Source organism: Larus michahellis, chromosome 2 (assembly GCF_964199755.1).
Source record: "Larus michahellis chromosome 2, bLarMic1.1, whole genome shotgun sequence".
NCBI classification, from domain to species: domain Eukaryota; kingdom Metazoa; phylum Chordata; class Aves; order Charadriiformes; family Laridae; genus Larus; species Larus michahellis.
In genome coordinates, this window is record NC_133897.1 from 57,332,963 (window position 1) to 57,349,556 (window position 16,594).

At 42.2% G+C, this 16,594-nt stretch overlaps 1 long non-coding RNA gene across 1 annotated transcript in view; it reads left to right on the plus strand.

The window, feature by feature from the left end:
- LOC141739068 (uncharacterized) overlaps window positions 1-16,594 on the plus strand; it is a 77,850-nt gene that overhangs the window by 25,738 nt on the left and 35,518 nt on the right. The window contains exon 2 of the long non-coding RNA XR_012585573.1: window positions 14,189-14,341. This is a non-coding gene — a long non-coding RNA (uncharacterized LOC141739068). The remainder of the gene's footprint in view (window positions 1-14,188; window positions 14,342-16,594) is intronic.

The following is a 16,594-nucleotide window of genomic DNA, read 5'->3' on the forward strand; positions in this document are numbered from 1 at the left end:
GGGAGACGCAGGGTGGACTTTGGATTCAGACCAGAATTTTGTACCTCAGGCCCATCTCTGTTGTAAGAGTTTGTGTGGCTGCGGGTGAAGGGTGGTGCTTATTGATGTCAGTACAGGGAACTGTGTATCTAAGACTTTGAAACAAGAGAGCCGGGGTGGCAATAGGACAAGTCGTGCGCTTTTGATGGATCAGAATTTCCTTTTGATTGAAAGGCTCTGCTAGTGTCACTCTGGCATATTTTAAAGCAAGAATTTCCTGTGTGCCAGCACTTAGTAGCAAAAATCTCTAGCCAGTGGATTAAAAGCCAGCCAACCTTGTAATTTATCGGTTTCAACTAGGCCAGCATCTCAGAGCTGAGAAAGAGAGGGTAAATCATGAGACACTTGTCTCCTGACACTCCAGCAATGTATGGCAAATGAGGAACTGTGCTGCTTTCAAGATTAACTGATTTTTCCCTGAAGAGTGAATATTCTGGACCAAATGTGTGCCCCAGGCCTATTCCTCAAGACATTTTAGAAAAGGTAAATTTGGCCTGCTATGTATAAACTCATTTTCAGTGTTTCAGCTTGCAGGAGTTTTCAGCTGGACATAAAACACTGGAATTTTTTCTCCATTTGAATAAGTAGTGGGGAAAGAAGCTTACTTACATCTTTTTCCTGTCATGGATTTCATATGTTGGATTTTTTTATTTTCTCCTCAGTCTGTCAAGGTCTCAAAAGTGACCTTGACAAGTGATTTCTCTCACTTCTTCTGAGTGTGAATAATCCCAGTTATTTCTGTGCTGATGGTTTGTTTTTATTATGGATTTCCTTGAGTCTAAGAAGCTTGAAATAGCAGCTTTTATCTTAAAATGTTTAAATTTTATCGAGTCACAATAAGCCTGTAGCTGTCTGGATATGCAGATAAATATCTGTTCTTGGCACCTATATGGCCTTCACTGATGCAGTCGTCAAGCATCTTGGAATCTTAGTAGGGTTTTTCTCGCACTGCCCCTGCCAGGCAGCGCAGTATTAGCTGCATTTTGCAAACGGGAAACCAAAGTGTGGCACAAAGTGAATGGCCTGTCCAGGGACTCCCAGGAAGTCCAAAGTGCAAGTTCACAGCAGCGTCCGCTAGGTCAAGCTGATTCTCTCACCATATCATCAGAGCAGTTGCAGGAACAAAGTAAAAGCAACCTTGTTTATTATACGTTAACCCACTTTTGAGTTAAATTTGTCCCCTTGTAACACTGATAATGGCTTAAAAGGAAGTTTAAGCATGGACAAGGTTCTTCTTAAAAAATACACCTATACAATCAAATCAAATTGATAACTAAAGGCAAGTTCTCTTACCAGGCTGCAATAAAAGCAGGCTGATTAAGCATCACGGAATTGGCTAAACCAATTCTGGATTTATGGTGTTGGAACTTAAAGGAGTGAGTGAGCCAGCAGACACACACCAGTGAGCAGCGGCAATGACAAAAAGTGACAATCCTTTACCTGCTAGCATTGAAAGAAACTTCTTGATCATTTCAAATGAGGTATTTTTCTAGTTGTCCCATCAGCGAATGCCATATTTTCCTATGGGATGGATATATATCATCAGTCGAGTTGGAGATGTTCATATGTACAGTGAATCCAGGAGTGTAACCCATATCTATTGTAATGTAAGCCATCCCACCCCCTGTTTACAGAGTTTGTAAAAGAAGTGTTAACAGGATAGTGTAGAGAGGGAGGCAGTGATTTGCTGGGGCTATCAGCTTACAGGTCCTGTTACGGCTGGCTCCACTTGAAACTCTTCTAGTCCTTGTGTGATCTGGTCCAAATTGACTTACCTGTCTATACCGTTTGCATCTGTGGTGTGAAATGGGAATAAGGGTGTTTTATCTGTACTTTTGCAGCACTTAGAATCATGGAACCATTTGGTTTGGAAGGAATCTTTGGAGGTTACCGCCCTACCTCCTGTGCAGAGCAAGGCCAACTTTGAAGTTAGACGCAGCTTCAGGGTTAGATCAGGGGGCCCAAGGATGTCACTGTTTTTGCCTGGTACGTGAGACCTCATGCATCAGATTATGGGTTAGGGGGAGCCCATGGGGCAAGGGTCTTTTGCACGTTAGTCCCTGATGCAGGTGTTCGAGGGATGCTTCTGGCATCCTGGGCGCTACAGGAGGCCAGGGCTTGGCACTACAGGTGGGTGGGATGTGGGCTCTGCACTGCAGAAGCCCCTGGGCTGTCTCCTTGCTGTGCAGGAGACATGCCAGGCCTAAGGGAGAGGTGGGACGTGAGAGAGTAACAAGAGGACAGGAGCCAGCACACCATTACTCTTGGAGGAGCAGCTGTGGCTTCCCAATGTGTGTGTCCATCCCTGTAGCTACTGCACGCTGGGAAAGGGGTAGCAGTAGATTCAACGAGGAAACTCACAGTCCCCAAGAATAAAATAAAGTCTGAAATAGCCTTCTTGCTCCCCTGCCTGACTCATGTTCTTCAATTCCTGCTTTGGGTAAGACAGACATTTCCCTTTGGCAAAGAATTTGGGCTGCATGGTAAAAAAGGAAAGCAAAAAGAGAAGCTCCTGCAAATGAACTGCAGTTGCTTCACTCCAGCGCGCCTGTAACCTGCTCCCTGACCACCTCTCTTCTGCCTGTGTCTGCCTCGGAGTGCGGGCGAGCTAATCCCCGCAAAACCCGAGCCTTTAATCGGAGCGTTAATTAGCTGGAAGTGCTGATGAATGCAGTTCCCCGCACTTGGTTGGTGTTCGAGCGCCCTCTCCTGGCGCGGGCCGCCCGGCTGGCCGCCCGCCCGGGCGGGATGGGGGGGGCAATGTCACCGCGGCGGTGGGAAGGGAAGGAAGGGGGGGGCTGCCTTTATCCTACGCTTTGGTGTATGTGGGTAGAATCCCATACTGCGTGTAGGATGTTGCTGAGCGCTCAAAACTTGGCCTAGTCAAGTTTCACAGGCTCCCTCCTACCCCTCTTCCCCACCCGATGAAAGTCTTTCCTTTTTTAGCTATGTTTTTTAGTGTCCAGGAGAAAGGTTGAAGTATCTCGCAACCTTTCCATTGCCAGCTTCTCTCACGGTGTGTGGAGGTAGGCATTAGCCTGACTTTGCCCTTTAGTCTTGCTCTGTCCCTGTGAAGGAAGCATCATTTTCAACTATTGTTTCTCATCTCTTCCAAACACCTGATTCTAACAGTCTGTGTTGTTAGCAGCGACCCCGGACTGGTTACTCTGAGGAATTTAATGCTGGTTACATACTGGCGTGTATGGAGATTCTTCAGGAACAGCCTTATAATTGATTTCTTGTCTGAGAAGAAATAATGCACGTATCTCACTGTTTTGACACCGTGACCACTATTAGAGGATGCATAACTTACAAAGGCACAGTAGCTAGACTAATGGTCTTGCAGTGAAAGTAGTGATTTTGCAGAACAGTCTGTATGTAAGTATAATTTTCATTCATTTAAATACCTTCTCATATGTTCAATGAGCTGTAATCCAGTGGAGATTTTTTTTCCACACATTCCACAAGGGATTCTTCAATCTCTTGTAAGCGATGAACTCCAGCAAGATAGGAACTGCATGAAGAATCATAGTCAATTACCACAGGGACCAGCAAAGACTGAGAGCACCAGGAAAAAGGAAGAACTTCCACATAGCTATGAAAAAGTACCTGGAAGGCGAGAAAAGGAATTGCTCTGTTCTTGAACACAGATTGCTGTCACATGTGCAGGACGTTCAAGGAAGCTGGGTTGAATGAGGCAGGAGGGTTCTTTAGAGTCAGAGCAGCCTTTATCCTTGTTCAGCTCTCAGATCAAATATCTAACATACTGTCTGCTACTATCTGGAGTCTGCTTCTGACTTCATTTTGCTCACTCAAAGATCCAGGGAGAAGTCTGTAGTTGTGTAAGGCTGGACATGCCATATGGAATGCAAGGGAGTGGGAAAAAAAGCAAACCTTTGGCTTAGAGGCCACAGAGTTGACATAGACTGAGGTTGTGGGCCAGCCACAATTGTCTTGGGACTGCTGTTCTCTTCTGCTGGCATGTCATCTGCCTGCAACAATGTGCTGACTGAGCCCGCTTGTCTATTGTAGCGCTTATCCTACCACTCCTTTGCCCTGTAGAGCATTTCTGTACTTCAGCTGTGGATCATAGCACTAATCTTGTTTCTGTCCCTCTTTACTCAAGGCAGGAACAGAAGCAAACAGATTTTCTTGTGAGCACAGATATCACCCTAGGGTGTGGGAATGTGCTCTTTGAGATCCTTGCAGCTTTTACCAACCTGTGAGTCTCTCTTTTGTCTTCGTGAAGATCATGTCAGCACAGTATTTAAGCTTTGGTTGTGGTATTTAATAACACAGAGGAGGGTCACTCAGACAGCCCTCCTCTCCTAGCAACCAGACTACGCAATGCATATTGCAGTGCCGTGGGTAGTACCCCACATACCCTAAAAACTTGCGGAAGGTATGAGTAGAAAAGACGGTAAGGAGCAGTTAGATGAGTGTGTTTTGTTCAGTGAGCTCTCTGCAAACAGAGACTTGGTAATGATGAGGAAGAAGCTTCCTTTGAGAAGGGTTCCAAAGTGCTTGTGGGACTGGCAAGTACAGCTAGCAACTAAGATGCCTATGGGTAAAAATGTGTATCAAAAGAAAAATAAAAAGAATAGCTTAGAAGAATTAAAGCTTTGGCTTCTCTTTCTGTGCTTCCTCAGGAAAGGATATAAACTAGCAGTAAAATGTTCTCATTCATCTCAGCAAAAACTGTAGCGCTGTCAGAAAGATCTGAGATGTGTTAAACTTCTTCAGATGCGGATTGAAGTCGTATCAGATCTGATCGCTCAAGAATCTGTGTGTCCTGAAATTTCACACGAAGCCATGCCCAGCAGCTCCCAGGATGGCCGTTGGGACACAAGGTTCTACTTACGGTCCAAAACATGGGGGGGGGGTTGTGAGCATTCTTCTTTCAAAAGTCATTTTCTTGCTGTTGTAGCAAATGCGGACAGTCTTATATTGACAGCATGGGATAAAGAAGTGTAACAGTGCATGAGGCCCCTTGAAGACCCATGGGAATAGCTGGTCCCGCTGTATAACAAAACAGTACCCAAATACTGGAAATTAGCCGAGAGCTACGATTCCCAGCTGACAGCCCAAAAGGAACAGAGAGGACTAGAGGCACCTCTTTTGGAAGGATAGGCTTTCAGAAGGGCCGAGGGACTAAGAGGCTGTTGCTAAGTGAAAGAGTTTTTATTCCCCCCTAGATTAATTTTAAAGGGCATTTCTGTCCAGCTTGCTCAAAAAAAGTTTATCACACAGCTATGGCTTTTGTTGTCCTTGGCTAACAAAAAGCAAAACCAACCTCAACTGTGTACTCAAAAGGAAAATTGTGCTTAACGTACATTTTCCCTCATGATCCCTCTGCTGTTCCTCTAACCTGCTTTTAAAGAGGATTATCTGGAGGTGACCTTAGATAATGTCATTGTCCATTATTAAATACTTGACCCCCCCTACCAGGTGTAGTGAGAGTGGTTTGCAGTGGTGCTTTTTGCGGAGATTTCTGTGCCGCAGGAACAGGACTGCACTCACTACACTTGTTTTACTCAGATCAGGATACAGAAAGCAGATGGCAACAACTTGAAGTCATTAGTGTAATGTTTGACACCGCATAATTTTTTTCTGTTTCACTGTCATAGCTGTTGCTTATTGCAACACCTGAGACTGATTTTTTCATCAAAGGGAGTCTTTGGAAGAGTGAACGGATTTTACCCGGAAAATCCCCAAAAAGAACCACATCACAACAAGCAAGCCCATTCCTCCTGGCATTTTGCCACTTCCACATGGAGAGTGGAGAATTTAAATCAAAACTTATTGAAATAAATGAAAGCAACGGTTCAGTTCTCAGCATTTCTTTCTGAGTGTTTGGTAAAGATGTGAAAGGAACTTACTTAGATGAGCTGTTTCCTCCATCGCTAGTAAAACCTAGTCTCTTGATAGTTGCCACCATCTCTTGAGACTCAGCAGGGTGTGTGAGACGAGTGTGGGGTATGAGAGTGCAACCGTGTCTGTGGTGCCCTTTGCATGCCCTCTTTCCTGTTAGAGCTGTTATTACCGGTTTTATAGCAGCAAATCTAGATCTCGGCAAAGGTCATTGCTGCATTATGCTTCTGCTAAAATAGGGATGAACTCCTTCCTATCTGCTGAATTGTACTTTAGGGCCCTTATCACAAGTGATCCCCCTCTGTTGCAACGAGACGCCAGTTTTCCCCCCTTGCTTCACACTGATGGCTAGCTGGGACGCCCCTGGTGTCCCATATGGGCAGGTGGGACAGCCATGTCCACTGTCCATGGTTGAGAGCCTAAGCCCATCGTGACATTTCTTCCTGACTTGAGACATCTTTGGTCTGTTCTCAGGTGGATACTCTGGCTTGGCATTGTGACTGTGAGTGTCAGGCTGGAGAGGGTTTTTCTGTGTGTCATTCCTTTGCTGTTGAACACAACCGTAAATACACTATTCATGTACTTATATATGTATGACCTTCTGAACAGCAACGCCCATATTCAAACATTCGGTGAGATCAATGCTGAAGACACCAGTTCTGTTCCGTGGTGTACTCTGAAGATTCAGTTGGACCTGGTCACACATCTTTACTGGCCTTCTGTGCCCGGTTTAGGGGGGTGAAGTTGCTGCAGATTTTCTTAGCCATCGCATTGCCCTGTGAATGTTTTGCGCAACTGATATACCTCGCTGGGTTTTCACTCAGTAACTTGAACTGCTGATATGTTTCGCCTTGCACATCGTGATTTGATATGCATAAACATCGACACTGTACTAATTGTTTATTAGTTTTGGCTTCTCTTTGAATTTTAGAGTAGGAATCATATTCTAAGAAATAGGTTTTTAGGTCAAATTCTCTCTTGCTTTTCCCATAGTCTATCATTTCATGAACTTGAATCAGTTTTTTTCATTTGTGTTCTTTGGAACTATCATGTCTTTTATCTAAGCATATATCCCAGGCCGTAACAAAACTTGCCCTGCCCTTTGCTAACTTTTTTCCATACCTGTGATACTGTGTTTTTCCTAAACTGCTGAAATCATCATATTTCTCCTGCAAGGTCCTGTTCATTCTTTTCTTCTTAAAATGCCGAAATTCTGGGGATTTAAATGCTCTTTGCTTACTCTGTCCTTATAAAACAGTGGATTTTATTTAATACAAAACTAGAGGGAAGAAATATATCTCTGTGATAGTTTTCTGACTCTGCAGAGTGAAAAGGAATATGCCTTATTTTCAGTTGGTGGAGATCTGTTTATTGCCTTGCTAAGCATGTGACCCATCTTGAAGACAAATTATCTTTCATATCTGTGTTCTAGTTGCGGCTAAAGACAAAAATGTTTGTAAAATATGTTTTCAATTAGAATGCAATTAATTTATATAAGTAAACTATTATACTGCAACTGTAAAGCTTGAAACAACGTGCCAAAATTCTCTATATCAATACAGGCGTAGTATTTGTCTTCCATTTAGGAGTAAATGATGGCTACAGTGCTGTGGAGAGATGTTGGTATAAATAAATCACTGCCCTTCTTGCACTAAGTACACACGCATTCCTGTGAGAGGTGCATAAAGAAGAAAGTAGCTTGGTCAAGCAAAAATATTTTAAAATAAATGAGCAGAATTCTTGGTGGCTAAATGTCTTAATGTTACACAAATGTTACTTTTTACAGGAATATCTTCAGTAAGGTGCAAAACCATTCCTGCCTAACTTACCCTAAACTGAAGTTAGTAAGAATTACTGTCATTCTCAAAGTGATGTGTTTGCTTCACTGCTTCTCCCAGTCATAGAGCACCATGTGTTGCAGGGCAAAGAGTGCCAGTCAATGACTTGTGAGCATTTCAAGCATCAATTCCGTGAGTGACCTCATTCACATGCCAGGGGACAGAAGACTGGGCAATTGTGACTGTGGGTGAAAATACCCCAAGCAGGGATTGCTGAGGCCGGAGTCAGCATACTGCTGTAGGAGTGAGCTATAGGAGTGATATGGAGCGTGGCAAAGCAAGGAGATGCCTGAACTAGAAAAAGGAATTGCTGCTGTAAATCAACGCTTTCTGCTTGGTTTCGGTTCCTGGGTAGATGGTGTCTGTTCAACCAGATTTCAGTTCAGCATTATGCCTCTCTGTTATATGGAAAAATTGTCTCTGTCTTTCAATATGATCAAACCTCTTTTGTAAACTAAATCATCAGCCGTTATAAATCCATCACTTCCTTCATTCCTCGGTGATCTCTGGTACTGATTTTTAGACTGTCTTAGGGGAAGATTAATATTGACTTAAACTAAAGCAACTAAAAACTCAGCAGAGTTTATTTTAAATATCTTATAATTTCTGGAAATGTAGATATGGTTCATCAATGCGTTTTTTAAATATATCTGCAGCAGGTTGGTCAGAATGTATGAATGCTCTGTTTGATATTGGGCAGATGGCACATGTATGTCATTCCTCCTCTTCAGTAATATGTGCAACAAGTATTGCCCTTTTATCACCTGGACGGCTAGAAGAGGTTTATGAATCTGCAGCTATTTGTGGTGTTAGGCTTCATCCATATTATCAAGCTAAATTTTTTTATTAGCGCTTAACCAATGGAATTTCTTTTGGCAGGTGCATCATTAGAATTATTGATTTGCATCTCTTTGTGTGGCTTTTTTTTCCAGATCACATAGATCTGAGGGTTTGTGTTGGTTAGCCTCTCTGTATGTGATCTATGACATCCAGAGCAAGAATCTTTTTAGCTAATTGCAAAGTTGAGCGAGTATTAATCCTAACATCAGGGATACAGCTGCATTTCTGACCTAGAGGGCCATTGTTTCATTAGGCCTGATTAACTACAGCATTATTCCCGTTTTGCTCTGGTGTGGATTTATATCAGTGTACAACTTCAGTAATGTGATAAATTAAAACCAGTGCGCCAAAACCTGACTCAGCTGAAGTCAATAGCAGCAGTACTGCTGACCTCACGTAGCAGAGTGACCTGTTTGAAAGCAACCGTGTCCTCGTATCTCAACTTCCTCATGGCTTTTTGTGACTGGGAGTGGAAAAAAGCCAGAACTTTTATTTTTCTTTTTTTACCTTTCTGTATGCTCTCAGCAACATGCTATTGTGCTGCTTTTGCAAAACACAGTATATATCTGTTACAGTGTCCGGTTCAAATGATACAGCTCTGCTGCCATTGTCTGTTTTGTTATTGTTTGCCCTGCATTCGCTAGGCCTACAAAAAGATCTGATTTACTGCCTTACTGTTACCCAACCGTGGGACGTTCTTGTGGCTTTAACTCTTTGACATATCCTTAAGAATGGTTTTCATTTGATTTTTAAAACATAATTGATCAAATGAAGGGAAGTTTACTGGCCCATATGCTTGACCCTTACTTAATGAATAGGAGCTCTTCCTGCTCTGTAAACCATTTGTTCTTGTTGAGCTTGCTAGCTGGCTTTTTGTACTTTAAAGTGTTTTTTGGATGATGTAACATGGACTGTCCCATTTGATAGTGGGGATTTAACACCATTTACCTCAGTCCAGCTCTGACGGTTTTACCAGCTGAGGATTTGGCCCTGATTTCTGCTGCTTTAATTTCACACAGGCTCTTTTCCAGCATCTCTGGTCAAGGTTAAATGAGCATTTCACAGCAGTCAGAGAAAACATCGTTGATTCATTCTGTATTTTACATATGAGCCTTTATTTTTTTCCTGCCTGTTCAGAGATGGCTGTGTCAAGTGCCAAGCAGCTATCTAAACACTGAATATCCCCTTGTGATAGAATTACACAGATCCCTTAAAATCATGTTTGAATTCCAAGTTTTAAGGTAGTAACATGAATTGGCCATACCACAGCCTCCATGGTGGCAAATGAAAGACAAAGGTGTCAGACAGATAATGTAGTTCCTGAGATTACTTTGCCACTTATATGTGTCATAACCTCTCTCACATAGTCTTTGTCCTTTTCTCATGTGAAAGTGCTGCTTATGTACCAGCAGCAGGGCCGTTACATGAAGAAATGTCATTATGTACATGTGAAGAGTCTTCTCTGCGAGGAAAGGTATACAAACCATCACAGTAAATCGTTCCTGTTTTCCTGCTTTAGTTCCTTCCGACTGTAGTGGACTTTGACTAGATTGCTAGCTCTAGCCTTGCTGGAATAAAATATCTGCCCCCTCAAAAAAGTCAGGAGTGCTGTGCCTCTGGGAGAGCACACCACTACGTAGAGAGAGAAACACACAATGTATTTAGGGAATAAGCACTTAATATAAATGGATTCTGCCTAGCTTCTGGGAACCTGCAGCTTATGCTGGGCACCCTTATTAACTCACTCTGAGACCTTTGTCATCAATTTAATAGCATAACAATTCCCATTCTAATATCATGATACCTATATTCACAACACCGTAATATACATCGTCTTCAGAGGCATCCACTGAATATGGGAAACTGATAACTCCAGCTGTTGTTACTGCTTTTAACCCAATGTGATTTTGGGAATTATTCCCACTGTCTCTTATGTTCGGATGGTACAGTGCATAGTTTGTTATGATGTCTCGATTTTACTATAACTAATATGGAGTTCATAATGTAGCAAGAGAAAGTTTGGATCTGACGTATGAAAGAATAAAAGAAAGAAGAGGAGTGGAGAGAGAAAGTGAAAAATTTTAGCGATTTTGAGATTCTTTGGCAATGGTAGTTACAGATCTGTTCTACTCCGATCAACCCCGCATGAAAATGAGATTGGCCTCATGCTTACCCTAGCGTGCCTTGACTGAAATGGATCTCTGGCTAACTCCCATTGGTAGATCCACAACAGGGAAATATTTGTATATCCTGCTAAACCATTTTTGCAATTCCTTCGTGCCAGCAGACTGATTAAAAAAAACCAACAACCACAGCCTGGGCCAAGATCTGGACTTACTTTCCAGTTTCCCATATGGGAAACTTTATAGTATGTGAAAAATAAAGGGGACACCTGCTTCTATACAAGTTATGTTAAAGTTCTGTGGGACTTATGTGAAAAACAAAACATTCACTATTTCATCCAGGACCAGCCCAGAGGTTGTGTTTTCGTGTCCTATGGCACTGTAATAACGATAATCCAAGCACATCATTTTTGATTGCTGTGGCTTCATTTTCCACCTGCCTTGAATCTGCTTTGCTGCACACCAGCGTCTCAGTGAATGTTAATTCCCAAGAGCCGCGTCTGCCAGTTTCCTGCCATAACCACCAAACCACACACGAACGATTCCTCCCAGTACATGGTGTACTCGTTTGGCCTTGGAAACACAGTCCTGTTGCACTGGATCATCTTTAGATGAAGTCATTCAAGTCGCTAGGAATCAAAGAGAAATTTGTAATGAAGAAAAGTATATGGTGTCCCTGTGTTTAAATCTCATGGGCAGATCAGGGATATATTGTCCCTATGCACAGCGGCAAAGCAATAAACATTTTCTTTGCTGCTGCAAATGGAGACATCATGACACTGGAAGGGCAGGGGGGGAAAACCTCGGGTAAAATTCTTTTTAAACATGTTTAGCTTACAGTTCTGGTTTTTTTCTTCCTTTGACAACCTGTTATTTTCTACATTGCCAAATTCCATCTCAGACTGATCACAGCCGTTTCAAAATGCTGTGTTCATACCTCTGCACAGGCACCTAGCCCCTGATGGGGGAAGGTATGGTGTGTGGCCTCCAGCTTTCCCCGATTGCAAGTTTCAGACACAGGAGGGTGGGTAGTTCTACAAGGCTGAGGAGCTGTAGCTGATCCTGAATGAACAGAGTCAGCAGGAGGAAAGATTTTGTATGCCCCATGTAGAGCTGGGCAGTCCCTCTAGCAGACCTGTCGCTATACGGGGGTACCTGCTAGATGAATTGTTTTGCACTGACAGTAATTTCTTGCTTTTCATCCTAATAGCAATGTTCAGCCTCCAGTTGTTTGCACTGCAGCATGCCTACGTTAAACCCACTTAATCTGAAACCATCAGTAGAAATCTGAACAATGAAAGTCACTGGGGCCTCTGGAAGGAAAAATAATTTTAGGGTAGTTTCACATGTTCAATGTATTTGCTGCTTTATATACTATTTCCATATCAAATATCTGTTTTCATAAAATTTTAATCTGCAGCAAAGCATGGGGCAAGTTTGTTCTGTGAATCTGAATACCCTCGGTTCACAAGTTCCTGAACTTTAGTTGCTAGGAGTTTCAAAGTCTGAGCCAAGCTGAAGGGCAGCCCATTTTTGTAACGGTCGGAGCAAAACCCTTGATCTCAAACATCTTGGCTTATCCAAGATCCAAACCCTGGCCCAAGCTTCATAGCTTTAGCCCGTCTCTCATAGTGACCATCTATCATTCTGCTTTTATCCAGAGGGTGCTACCAAGAAACCACTTGTAATGTCATTATTCCCAAGATGTGTTTTTAATTGTAACAGAAGCTTAGTGTTGCCAGAGGTAAATAGAAGATATCAGATGGAATATTCTGGTAGACTTCACTGTGTTTTTGCTAGACTCATCTTTGAGGCTCAGCTCCTCATCTCAGCCCAGGCAGAGGTTGCACAGCTGGTTCGTAGCAAAGAAGGGACGTACTGCACTAGGTTGCTGGTGAGCAAAGAAAGTGGTTAACTTTGTGTATGTCTGCACTTATGTCTCTGTGCAGTGTGCACGTTGTTGAATTGGACGGCTATCGTGGAAAGACCACTGATTTTCTTCCCATGTTCTTTAACTGTAGTCACATGTGGCCAAGCTAAACCCCCGCAGTGCAACTGTTTTTTCCTATTTACACATGTTACTAAGAAACATCAGCTAAGGATATGTTATTACAAGTTTGGGAATGACCCCATTCTTGGCACAGGGCCAAGCCAAACATTTTATTTCATTTAAAAAAGCAAAATGTGATAGAGTCAGTAGTTATAATTATGATTGGCAACCAGAGGTGGAGTGCTACTACGAAACAGAAAGACGGGAAATTCCAATAATCCTAATTAATAAGCATAGTCATTAATTCCATCAGTGGGATTATAAAACAGAAATGTCATTCTGTCTTAAGAGCAGTTTGGTCAGGAAAGGGCACAGGAGACAAACTGTAAAAAAAGACTGATTCATTGATCGTGGTGCCTTGATATGATAAAGATGTTAACATTGACATTTTTATAAAAGATTTAGTTAGATTCATTAAGCTTCATGTCTATAATAAAAAAAAAGGAAAATTAAAAAACAGAAATAAGATTTAAGTAGCAATGAAACAGACCTAGAGGGGGAAAAAAATTATGAAACAGTCTTATGAAATAGACAAAGAGGAATCTAAAAAACATTTAATTGTCTCTAAGCACAACACAGAATGCTTTCTCTTTGTTACACCAGTACCGTTGTGACCAATTTCTTAGTCCTCCCCTTCTCCTGTTTACATATACAAGAGGGAATATGTTGCTTTCTCTTTGACAGTGTCTTGTTAGAACATATGAACCACAACATTCTAGTAACAAAATTACCCAGTTTTTGTGGTTATTTTCTGAAGAGGGACAGTAATTCAGAAATGACTATTTTCCTCTCTTTGTACTGGTTATTTCATTGTGGACTCTAAATGCTGGCATGAGACGCACTGACTGCACTGGAGTAGAATTTGGAGGGGATGTTACTGGCGCACCCACTTGCACTGTTCTGCTTGAGAGTTTGTCAGTGTTTCAATAGCAAACCACTCCTTGCAGAGATTTATAACTAGGTCATAAAAGTTCCCTCCCAGCTAAAATTTTCACTTCTTTTAAGTTTTATGACACAAACAGAAAATAGAAGTCTGATTTTTTCATGGGATATATTTCATCATGATGCATAAAGATTTATGCACTTAAATCCCATTCTTGTTTGGGAGAGTTACACATCAGATTCCATCCGCATGCATCAGCATAGGGATACAGAGGCAAATCATCACCTGGTTGTCCCTCACCTCAGTGAAGCCCAGAGAATAACGCCGATTTACACCAGCCCCTCTGGCTCATATTCAGTGTCCTTCATTTGCTGGCTGTGGCCAAATTGTTTTTGTCAGTCCTTTGGTCCATATAATTTCAATATACTGCCTAAACTAATGGTGGAGGAGAGGGAGAATCCTTTTCAATGTACCTTATAAAGCTGGAGTCAGAAAAATACATTACTGTATTAAAGTCTGAAATACACTTTTTTTTCTCTGTCAGAACCGGCAGCCTGATTCCAAACTCATCAGGGCTAATGATGTCTATTGCCCTCATTGTCTCTGTCAAGAACTATATAAAGCAACACCTGGAAAAGTGCTGAGTCCACAGTATCCACAGGCCTGTTTTACAGGATGATCTCCACTGTTATGCCAGGTACGAGGTTTTTCACACACACTGAACGATTGACATTTCATTTGTTTATGAGTTATATTTCATGTCAGACATAAGGATTTATGCAGTTTTTTCCTGTCTGTTACCATTTGTGGACAAAATCTGTGCTTCAGTTCATGAGCACCATTTACAAACATTGTGTAGTGCTGGCTGTAAAAGAAGCGTCTGGGCCGTTGCGTCAAAGGTCCTCTTCCTTCCTGAAGCTTTAGCAGACCTATCAGAGATTTATGTTTCTTTCCCAAGAGTACCGACTGTTCTTCCACAGTTACCCTGGACTTGTGGAAGATCTTCTCATTCAGCCAAAAGCTGGATCTTCAGGTAGTTGCGGTGAAAGCTGTAGGCTAGACAATTAAAGGATAGCGCAGTTGAAATGGTGCCAAATCCATCCTAAGTACGGGCTTTCTGCAAAAAAACACCACAGAAATACTTAGGCTGCCATTGCACATTACACTTTTCCTAATAACACTTGCTATTTCACCAATCCAGTTTTCAGGGATTTAGTTCTCTTTTGTAGACACAGCCACACTGTATTTCTTTAGCCAATAACTAGGGCCATGTGAAATGCTCTATGTCAAATCCCAAACCACCAAACACCGGCCAGGTTTCAGTTTTCGTTATGAACTCAAAATTCAGACCAGGATGGTCTGTTGAGGAAATGCTTTGTTAAGGTTCACAAACCTTGCAAACAAACTTTGGCCCTATTTTGATTAACCCCGCTTCTAAGGGGAGGAGGTATGTTTGAAAACCAGGTTGAAGATGGCTCCTCCTGATGCATTTCCCAGGTCTTTGGCTTAGCCAACCAGACAAACCAAGCCTCCACTTAGCCACCGCTTCAGAGCAAAATTTGTAGTGCGGTCTGGCACTCTTTACCTCTCAGGTGGTTAACCTATGTTGGAGCACAGCACTGAAAGAGCCATTTCAAATGGTTTTGAAACATGCCTCATTCTCAGGACAGGCATGGAACTAGCTAATCAGAGCTGCATGGATATAGTGTTCAGGCTTCTTGGTCTCCATCCAAGGGTACTCAGAGCTTGAGGTTTTAAGTTACTGCTCAGTTAGCTGCATATTGAGAACAGAATGACAATTTTAACTTCTAAATAAGCTGATTAGAAACAAAAACTCCCCTCAACCCCAGTTTTAACGCTCTGAAACAACTCTCACCATTACAGCATTTGGGGGTGTGGGGGGCGGTGTTTGCATGACGGAGATACTTTTGCTTTTGTTTTTTGTCTCTCCTGGTGTTATATTCCTGAGACATTATTTTATCACCAGATGAAAGCCTTGGCAGTGAAATATTGCCGTGTGGCTTACATTAGTGATAGTAATAGTCTGCTCCGGAATTACCCACCCAACATGCCTTTGAATTTGCTTGATTGAATTGACCTGTCGAGGTCTCAGACATGGCTAATCTTTGTTCTCTGGCAGACTGTCTTCATTAGGACATGGCAGGATGCTGCAGAAGCAGCATTCTGATGAGATAGTGTCATTTCACAGTATGCAGAGCCTGTGGTCAGTGGGTTTGTTACCTGGCAGCACAGTGCATATTTAAATGAGGGCTGGGCTTTTTGTCTGGGTTTTTTTTTTTTTTCCCTATGCATGCTAGCTCCAAAGCTGGGGTTCCTCATACCAACTCATACAACACAGGAAGCCAAAATAGGCAGACTGTACGTGAAGGGAAACTCGAAGTCTGGGAAAGGCACTAAATCTAGTATTGGTTGTGGCACTGTTGAAGCTAATTCTGGCTGGCAAGTATAAATGGGACTGAGTAATGCTGCAATCTGTCACCTCTCACCCCAGTTAGTGTGACAGCACTTGCAAGGCATCCCATGTAAAAATAAAATGTATCTTAAAATGTGTTAGAAACTGGTATGAGGTGAGTTATTTGATTTGAAACACAGAGTTATCAAAGAAAGCAGCCCTCTCTCAGTTCGGCTGTATCCATGGAGCAGTAGCTGCTTCTAGAAGTGCTGTGGGTTTGTAAACTGTCCATGCAAAATATTTCCCTCTCTTTCTCTCCCAATACCTTAGTTTATCTATATATTTAGAAGATGTCCAACTTTCCATTCTTGATGTTCTGTTCAAGTTTATTTCACAATAATGAGTCACGTAAGAGAAGGAAAACATTTTTTTCCTGTGTGGCTGAGAGTCTGAGCTCTTTCCATCTTAGTGAAAGGGGGGAGAAAGAATGGGAAGAGTACTTAAGAGGCAAGTAGAGGATATGATGCACATATATCT